General features: G+C 42.7%; 1 pseudogene; it reads right to left on the bottom strand.

Moving 5' to 3' along the window:
• Positions 1-4143: 4143 nt before the first annotated feature.
• Positions 4144-5059, bottom strand: LOC111864429 (annotated as a pseudogene).
• Positions 5060-8668: the final 3609 nt, after the last annotated feature.

The following is an 8668-nucleotide window of genomic DNA, read 5'->3' as shown; positions in this document are numbered from 1 at the left end:
AGTTTTCTGTAGATATAGAGAGGCTGTAAAGCAATTTATGTTCTTACCTTCACTGTACATTGTGACAGAAACTTGCAACATTGTGCAGTGTCTGTGTGGGGGGGGGGGGTTAAATAAAAATATGTGTTATTTTATGGTTCCTGGTATGGCAGAGTTTGAGAACCATGCTGTAAGTACTGTGGATGGATCCTGTTTTGTGCATATAATTAGCTTAAATGGAAGCTTACAATTTTCTCTAGTAAGTGAGGTGTACAGAAGGGATTGAGGAATGAGGAACTGGAAGCACAAAGACTCCATAACATAACAGAATAATGTAGTTTGAATCTCCAGAGATATAGAAAGAAGCTATAGAATGGTTAGTAACTTCACATTTGGCAAAGCTCATATTGTTAGCTTGTATGTGTACATTTTTGTGCAAGTGACGGTATGTATGTGACATAGAGCCGTAATGATCATGCACTTCATTCTGCCCTAATTCACATATTAATCATATGGTGACACATTTTCAGCCTGATGTGCCATTGCTGGCCCCACAGATCCTGATGTCATGTCATGTTGATATCAAATTGCATTTATGTACAGCTCCAGTTCCTTCTGAATCCATGTGTCACCATAAACATGATTATTATTTTCAATGTTGTGATGCATTTTGAGTTTTTTCAAATACAGCATTTGTGGAATTGGATCTGTTTGTCTTCAGGTGTAAGGAAACATAAGGCTTCTGGTCAGTTGGGCCCATTGGAAGGAGCCAGTGTTGATCACTGGACAATGAAATAAGCTTGAAGCGAAATATATTCTGTTAGCATCTTAGCTATTGCTGATAATTTCTGACGTTAACAACATATACCGTGCTTATAACTTACTTTGTTGTCCACTGAGCAGGAATACTAACAAGCCAAAGTAAACAGAAAGCTTTGCTGTCTATACCTGATGCTAGAAACAGATTGAATTTCCAAAAAGTCATGTTTGAGGATCCTCAGCAAGACGGACAGTGCCCAGAAAAACAATTATGTTTTGATTTCTGTCTTCAGGGATACAATGCCATGTAATTCTTTAAAAGTCAACCTACGTTTTGGAGTAGTATGTCACCTCTACCTTGTGGGGTTGACTGCATGGCATTATGTCCTCCCAGAAGATAGGACTCTGTATAAGAACTGTTTTGATAACCTCATATCTGCCCTACATCATATTTATTATTGTTACACACCATCCATCATCAGAAACATTTAGACTTGGAATGTCTTCGTTGCACTGATCACCAGACATGTAAAATTACCCAAGTCTTATGCTAAAATGATGCCTGTTATAGCATTTCATTTCTCAGTACAAACAAATTTATATGGGTGTAAATTTCCCAGGAATACCTTCGTACAAGAATATTGAAAACATTTACGTTTTACTTACAGAAGTATTTATCATTAATTATGTGTGTCATGAAAAATGCTAAACATTGTATAATTTCAGCTGTCAGGATCTAGTCCTATGGGACATTATTACAACATTTTAATGTCCATTACAATTAAATCTTCAGGGTGGATGGAGGTCAACATTTAGGGCTTAGAATGGAAGTGAGGGTGAGACTGTACCACATGGTGCTTTCTGGTGGAAAGGAGGGAGTACATTCTACACTCTCGTCCTTACTCCCACTGCGAGGCATAAATCAGGCCACGTCCACTTCCCATTGAATAGCACCATGCTTCGCACCCCCCCCCCATTTCTTTTGAGATATATTGGGCTCCATCCTCCTCCTGCCTCATTCACCCTGAAGATGGTATTGCAATATGTCCCTAAACATTATAACAGCTTTAAGAGACAATGCAGCTGAATTTCTAAACACAAAATTACATATTTGACACAGGTCACTAAAACCTAAATATGAGAATACAGAACGTTGTGTAGGCCCCATTACTCACTGCAGCTAACATTTGGCTGGAACATCAAAAATATTACATTATCTCTTACATATGCATAATTTCCTTGAAAATATTGGCTGTAGTATAGATATTTTACATTCCAGTGTTGGTATTGAATGACATTCCTGCTGCAATAACTCTCGAGAAATTTTAGTGAACCTTTAATGGTTTAGTCAAATTACAATTTTGATTTGTCGCTATACTTAAACGTTACTGTGTGCAGTGGAATCAGAACACATGGATTCTGAGAACATCCAATGTTTCATATTCATAATAAAAAATTATTGTAAACCCAAACATTGTTATATTTCTTATCATAGTCGACGTACAAGAACCAATGTTGCCCATGCAGGACAGGCCTCACTGCAATTTCAGGAGTTGCTTTATTGTTTCTGGATGACTTTCAAAACTCAATTCTTATGGGGAGGACCTCATAAAAAGAATTACTGAGCACTATTTCAGCTCCGTTTAAAGTTTCACATAGGTAAAATTATAGCACACAGCATATTGCTAAGTTATCTTTAAATAGAAATCAAACTACATCACTCCAAAATCAATAGACAGTAGAAGAATTGTTGGACGTATCGTTTTCTGTGAGATCCATGAAATATCAAAAGGGAGTAGGTGATTAGTTCTTCCCAGAACTTTTTGTTACTTTGTAAAACAATAAGCAGGGTCAAGCGGAAATGTTTGTCACTCCAAGAGGTGTCCAGTTCGAATCTGGGTCAGCATACAGAATGTTGTGACTTTCTCATGATTTTATCCAGTCCCTTCAGGCCAATGCCATATGGTACCTCGAGATAAGCCTCATCACTGCCTTCCACATCCCTTCCTATTCATCAATTCTTACACCATTAACCATTGCATAGTCTGAGCTACTGGCAGCGTTCAGTTGTCCCGCAGCCAGAGGTGTGATATGTCTTTGCCCACTCAAGCACCGGGATTGTGGATCGTGGATTCAAATCCCACTCGAGGCATATATGTCTGCCCGCCTTTCTTCTGTGCCTGTGTTCTATGTAGGTAGCTGCCTTGCAACAGGCTGCTCCCCAGCCCAAGGAGTCCTACTGACTGTAAGATCAATAGTTCCAGATTAATTTTGATAGGAAAGAGGCCAGAGGGCCTAATACAAAAGTAGAAGATGAGGATATGTATAAAAATATGCGTTGTAATGAATGCCTACAAATGAGAAAACGGCACCAGTTGTTGGTTGTGTCAGGATGGTGGTGAGATGCAAAAAGGTTGCCAGAGGGAAGGGTTAGGCAAACTGTACTTCTGCACTCATGCATGTCTACTGTTCGGGAATGTTGCATTGGGCAGGTCATCTGAGTCAGTAGTTCTCAACCTTTTTGGTACCGGGGCCTGATAAATTATTGTCACGTATGGGGGGTTATGTGTGACAAAATGACAGGTTCTAGTTCGGATGATTGGCTTTATTAACAGCTTGGTTACACATACTCTCTCAATTACACTCAGATACACAGCACTGTCGCTGATTTACATACACCAGTTCTTCTAATCCACTGTTGCACCCATGAAGTTTTCTACATCACGCTTGGCATTCCTGGTTCCATTGCGCCTGCTTCCGCTGCTCTCAACTGCTCGTAACTCTTACTCAATACTCGAACTCGTAACTTCAACTGAGTGAATACTGCTCATAATACTAGTAACTCTCTGGTTCAACACTGACGAGTACTCCTCGGTATGTAGCCTCCGCACTGAAGACAGAAAACAGTTACGTGATAGCTACCACTGTTGCATGACGTCACAGCTTAGCGGAGTGGGGTGTTTACCGAGCATTGCATAGTTACGGGATGAGTGGGGTATGTGGCGTCACTCGCACTTCCTGTTGCGCAATCCAAGCGTTCACAGAGTTTTCACCAGGCAACACGCCGATACAATCCACAATTCTCACATTGCGCGCATGCCCCGAGGCCTCTATGGCTCAACAGTTCCTGTGTAGAGCCAGTACGCCACATTGCTCCCTCCTTAAGTCTGTTCGTCCCGAATAGCCTAACGGTGCATCCCCTTTCCTTTTCTTTGAAGACTGTGCTTGCTGCGTCTTCTTTTGGTTCGGCTACTCCTCTTGCAGCGACTATTCTCCGGCTGTTACATCCGCTCCCTTCTTAAGATTGTTCTTGGCACTATACAGGTTATGTGAAACTGTCATAATTACAAACAAATAAACAAGGAATGAAAAACTCTTGATTTTTTTTCCCTGACTGAAATTACCACTTTAATCCCAGTACTTTATAAGACCATCCCAGCCAGCAGTAACGAGTTTACTAGGTTCATGTGGGTGCCACAGTACTCCAATACAGACATCGTCATGAGCCTTCCATTTCCTGTACAGCTTTGTGGTTTTCCAGTCCCATATATAACATTTGCCATAAGCATCCCCCGAGACCAAGTAGCTCATGTCTGGTGAGAAATCAGGGACACATGCATAACCAGCTACCATATGTCCACTGAAGGTTTTCTTGCGTTTCATCTTAAACCGATTCAAAGTTGAAAAAATGACAATCTTGTTGTCCATGCTCTGGCATGCCAGCCACTTCTGGTTTGGTGACAGTGTCACTGCAGGCATTGAGTGCATCGTGGGATCAGCTACAAGCTTTATATCCTTCCGAATATCAAGTCCCACACACGAAGACTTCTGTCATCAGATGTTGTTACAAAACTCCGATTCTCGTCAAAAATTGTGATCGTGTTAACTGCACCAAGATGACGGTTATATTCTTGGACGATTTTTCCTGATCGTATATCCCAACAGATTATTTTCGTCTAATGTTCCAGCAACAAATAAATGTTGTTTGTCCTCCTCCGGATGAAACTTTGCACAGTAAGGAATTTTGCTGTTTGTGAAATGAGACACACACTGACAAGTTTCTGTATCCCACACCTTGATGTATCGATCAAACCCTGCTGAGAGGAAAACCAGGCCCGGACGATGCGAGCTATGTGAAGACAGGCATTGTTGGCTTGGTAAATGGCATCACCATTAGGGAACAAAGTTTGCACCATGGGATGGACCTGGTCGCCCAAAATGGTCACATAGTCGTTGGCAGTGACGTGACCTTGCAGGGTAATGATGGGTCGGACAGAATACCACGATATGGCTGCCCATACCATGATCGAACCCCCGCCATGTTTTACTCTTGGCGGCAAACAATCTGGATCGTAAGCTTGGGATGGCGTTCTCCAGACGTAAACTCGGCCAGAAGTCGAAAACAGTGTGAAGTTGGACTCATCCGACCAAATGACCGCCTTCCATTGCTCCATAGTCCAGGTTTTATGACTTCGGCACCACACTGTCCTCTTAGTGGCATTTTGATCACTGATGAGTGGCTTTGGAATTGCAGCTCGTCCAGAAATACCCTGCTTTGGGAGTTCCCTTCGTACTGTTTTGGTGCTGACAGGGTTTGTGAGTGTGACATTCAGTTGAACAGCCACTTTTGCAGCTGTAGTCTTCTTATTTTTCGTCACAATCCTACGCAATGTTCGTCTGTCTCGATCACTCAACACACATTTCCGTCCACGCTGGTATTTATCGGATGCGGTTTTTTCAGTCCTCCTGTATGCGGTCATAATCTTGGATACTGTGCCTCGCGAAACACCAAAAACCTGGGCTACCTTGGTTACGGAAGCACCCACCATATGGGCCCCAACAATTTGCCCGCGTTCGGATTCTGTTAGCTCTGACGTGATGCACAAAAAACTGCACAGAACACTATCTCGACAACAAATGAAGCTTGCAACGTATTGCGGAGGTTGTACAAGTAGTGGTGTTGGGCAGATACGATAGCGTGACCTACAAACGTCGCTAAAATAAACGCTTCAATTCAGGCATGCATTTCACTAGGTGTTTCCATATTTTTGTCCATCCCCTGTATAATACGTTGAAGCTTTTAAGTGTAGACTGAAGTGCTGTAGAATATTACTATTTCTGAAGTTCCAATACCACTTTTTAAAATCTGCAAATACATTTTTACAATACATACATGAATGTTTGTTTTGAGGTACTCAGATTGGTGGTTGTGGGGTTTGACGCCATATTTTCTGGTAGCAGTTCTCCAGCGTTTTGGAGGAACTTATTCTCTCCAACTCAGAGTTGAAGAGCAAGCCAAGAAGGCAGAGTGAAATTTGGTAATGATTTGTCTTCTGGCTTGCTTTGACTTACTCTTTGCCCATGAAGATGGTAGTAGTATGTTCCTCTGAAACTTTTGTAAACTTCACCAAATTACACGGTGTCACTTCCCAGAACATAATGCTTTACGTGCCCATGAGTGTTTAGGAAATAGCTGCAGCTTGATATGAAGTTCGGTGACGCAGCCGGTCATCTGTGGTGCGTGTAATCAGGTATCCCAATTTAATTCCATTGGACTTGGATTGTGGACTCCATTTGTCCGTAACAACACCCTGCATAATTCTGGTGAACAATAAATACATTGTGCTAACTTAGGGATCCTAACCTGTTTTAATTATAAATGTCATATTGTTTAATGAGAAGTTTCAGAAATATGCCTATTTGTTTGACTGTGTCTGTCCCCAAGTAACAACTCGAGAACCGCTCTGAGAATTTTCATGAAATATTGTATTAGAGAGTTGTAATATAATTTTTTAATCCATTCCAGGTGGAGCGAGAAGATGGCCACGCCATAGCTCAAGCGGTTAGTCGGTTCCCACCGCGGCGGCCCGGGTTCGATCCCGGGTCTGGTCAAGTGGGATTTGTAGTGGACAAAGTGGCGCTGGGGCAGCTTTTCTCCGAATACTTCGGTTTCCCCTGCCAATCTTCATTCCACCAATTGCTCCACAATCACCCTCATCTGTCATCTGGGGCTGGTACAATAGGCCAGAAGTGGCCGCAGTACAAGGTACTTAGTCCCACCCCACTAGCAATAAAAAAAGCGACAGGATGTTGGAGAAAACTGCATAATGAGGATCTTCATAACTTATACTCTTCTCCAAGTATAATTAGAATGATCAAGTCAAGGAGGATGAGATGGGCAGGGAGTGTAGCACGAATGAAGGGAGAAGAGGAATGCATATAGGATATTGTTAAGAAAGCCAGAAGGAAAGAGTACTGGGAAGACCAAGACGTATGTGGGTGGAAAATATTAAAATGGATGTTAGAAAGATAGGAAGGGATGGCATGGATTGGATTGATCTGGCTTGGGATAGGATAGGATCGAGTGGAGGGCTTTTGTGAACACGGTAATGAACCTTCGGGTTCCATAAAATGCTGGGGAGGTCTTGAATAGCTGAACGATTGGTGGCTAATCAGGAAAGGCTCAGCTCCATGAGTGAGTGAGTGAATACCTTCCAGTTTTCATCAAAATCGTGCAACAATTATGGATGCTTTATATGAATCATATGTCCCTCCGTGCGTCTCGAACGTAGTCTTAAAAACGTCTATTACAGTGAAAATGTTACAGGCAGAAGCCATAAATAAAAATGAGATATCTTAAGCCAGTATAGTTTTTTTCTTATGTCATACTAATTTCGAGGTTGCATAATGAAACAAAATGGGCACGCCCCAGAACTGTTACACCATGCATACGTTTCCTAAATCCCCCCCATATTTTCTCAATCCGGGAATCATTTTCGAAATGTTTAAGTCGTAATGTCTGGACTTGATTTACAGTTCTATTGTTTCAGCGCTGAGGTCTATTCTTCTAGAAACAGTATTGTCCGATAGTAACGTCAGTGGTTTCCACCTCGAAACAGCACTGGCCAGCAGTGGCGTTGCCTGCTGTGTTTTTATTTCCGAGCAATGCTCCACCACACGTACGGGTATGTTGTCTGAACGCTGCATGCTTTCAATTGCAATCTTCGACATTTGGAGTTGAAGGCAACTGACAACAGTGCTACATTTTTCCGTCCGCGGAACCACGGATCCTTATATCGTGGCTCCACTCTAGACTTGGCCAAGGTTATGGCGAATGGTGAGGAATATATTTGCCCCCAAAAGACTTGAGTTTACACTTTATGACACAATAGGGGAACGTGTCCTTAAGTTGAGCCGTACACAGTGGCCGCGCGGTCTTGGGTCACGAAATGTCGTGGGTTTGAATCGCTCTCTAGGTATGGATGTATGGTTGTCTGTGTTCCATGTTCCTGTTGCCCTGTGTAGCTAGCGGCCTTGCCAGGGCTAATCCCCCGTCCAAGGAGTCCTACCGGCTGTCTGTAAGATTAATATTTCAGAATTAATTCTGAGCATGAACAGGCCAGAGAGTATAATACTACTTCAAAGAAGTTGGTTACTTAACGATTCTGCCAGCATTCAGACTAGTGAACGTCAAAGATATGATGATTAATGAATGTGGAACAGTTGGTGGTATGAGAATTGGCTTGGAAACCCCAGTACGGTCTTAGTGCCATTATGTGCTCCACTAATCCAACATGGCCTAACTTAGGGTCGAACTGTGGCTACCGCAGTGGAAAGGCGGCTAGTAACTTCTCGATCAATGGCACGGCTCCTGTGGTCGAGTTAGACACTAGTTAGTTAGTTATTGGAGAGGGTGGGTTTCCCCATACACTGAGACCTGTATTGGTCCATTGTGCTTCCCTCTATGATTTCTACCAGTCTCTATATCCTACCGGTACTGATGCTTACCATCAGTCCCGCCCAGCCAGCGAGACCGGCTCTACTAGCTGAGAGGTATCTGTAATGCTTCCCCCATCTACCAGAGGTATTAGAGACTGCTGTTGGGCGGGAAACGTCCGTAATTTGGCTCAGTGATCTCCTTTGGAGAAAT

This window comes from Cryptotermes secundus, unplaced genomic scaffold (assembly GCF_002891405.2).
Source record: "Cryptotermes secundus unplaced genomic scaffold, Csec_1.0 scaffold511, whole genome shotgun sequence".
Classification (NCBI taxonomy): Eukaryota; Metazoa; Arthropoda; class Insecta; order Blattodea; family Kalotermitidae; genus Cryptotermes; species Cryptotermes secundus.
The sequence above is the reverse complement of the archived record's forward strand: the minus strand, read 5'-3'. Positions and strand labels throughout refer to the sequence as shown.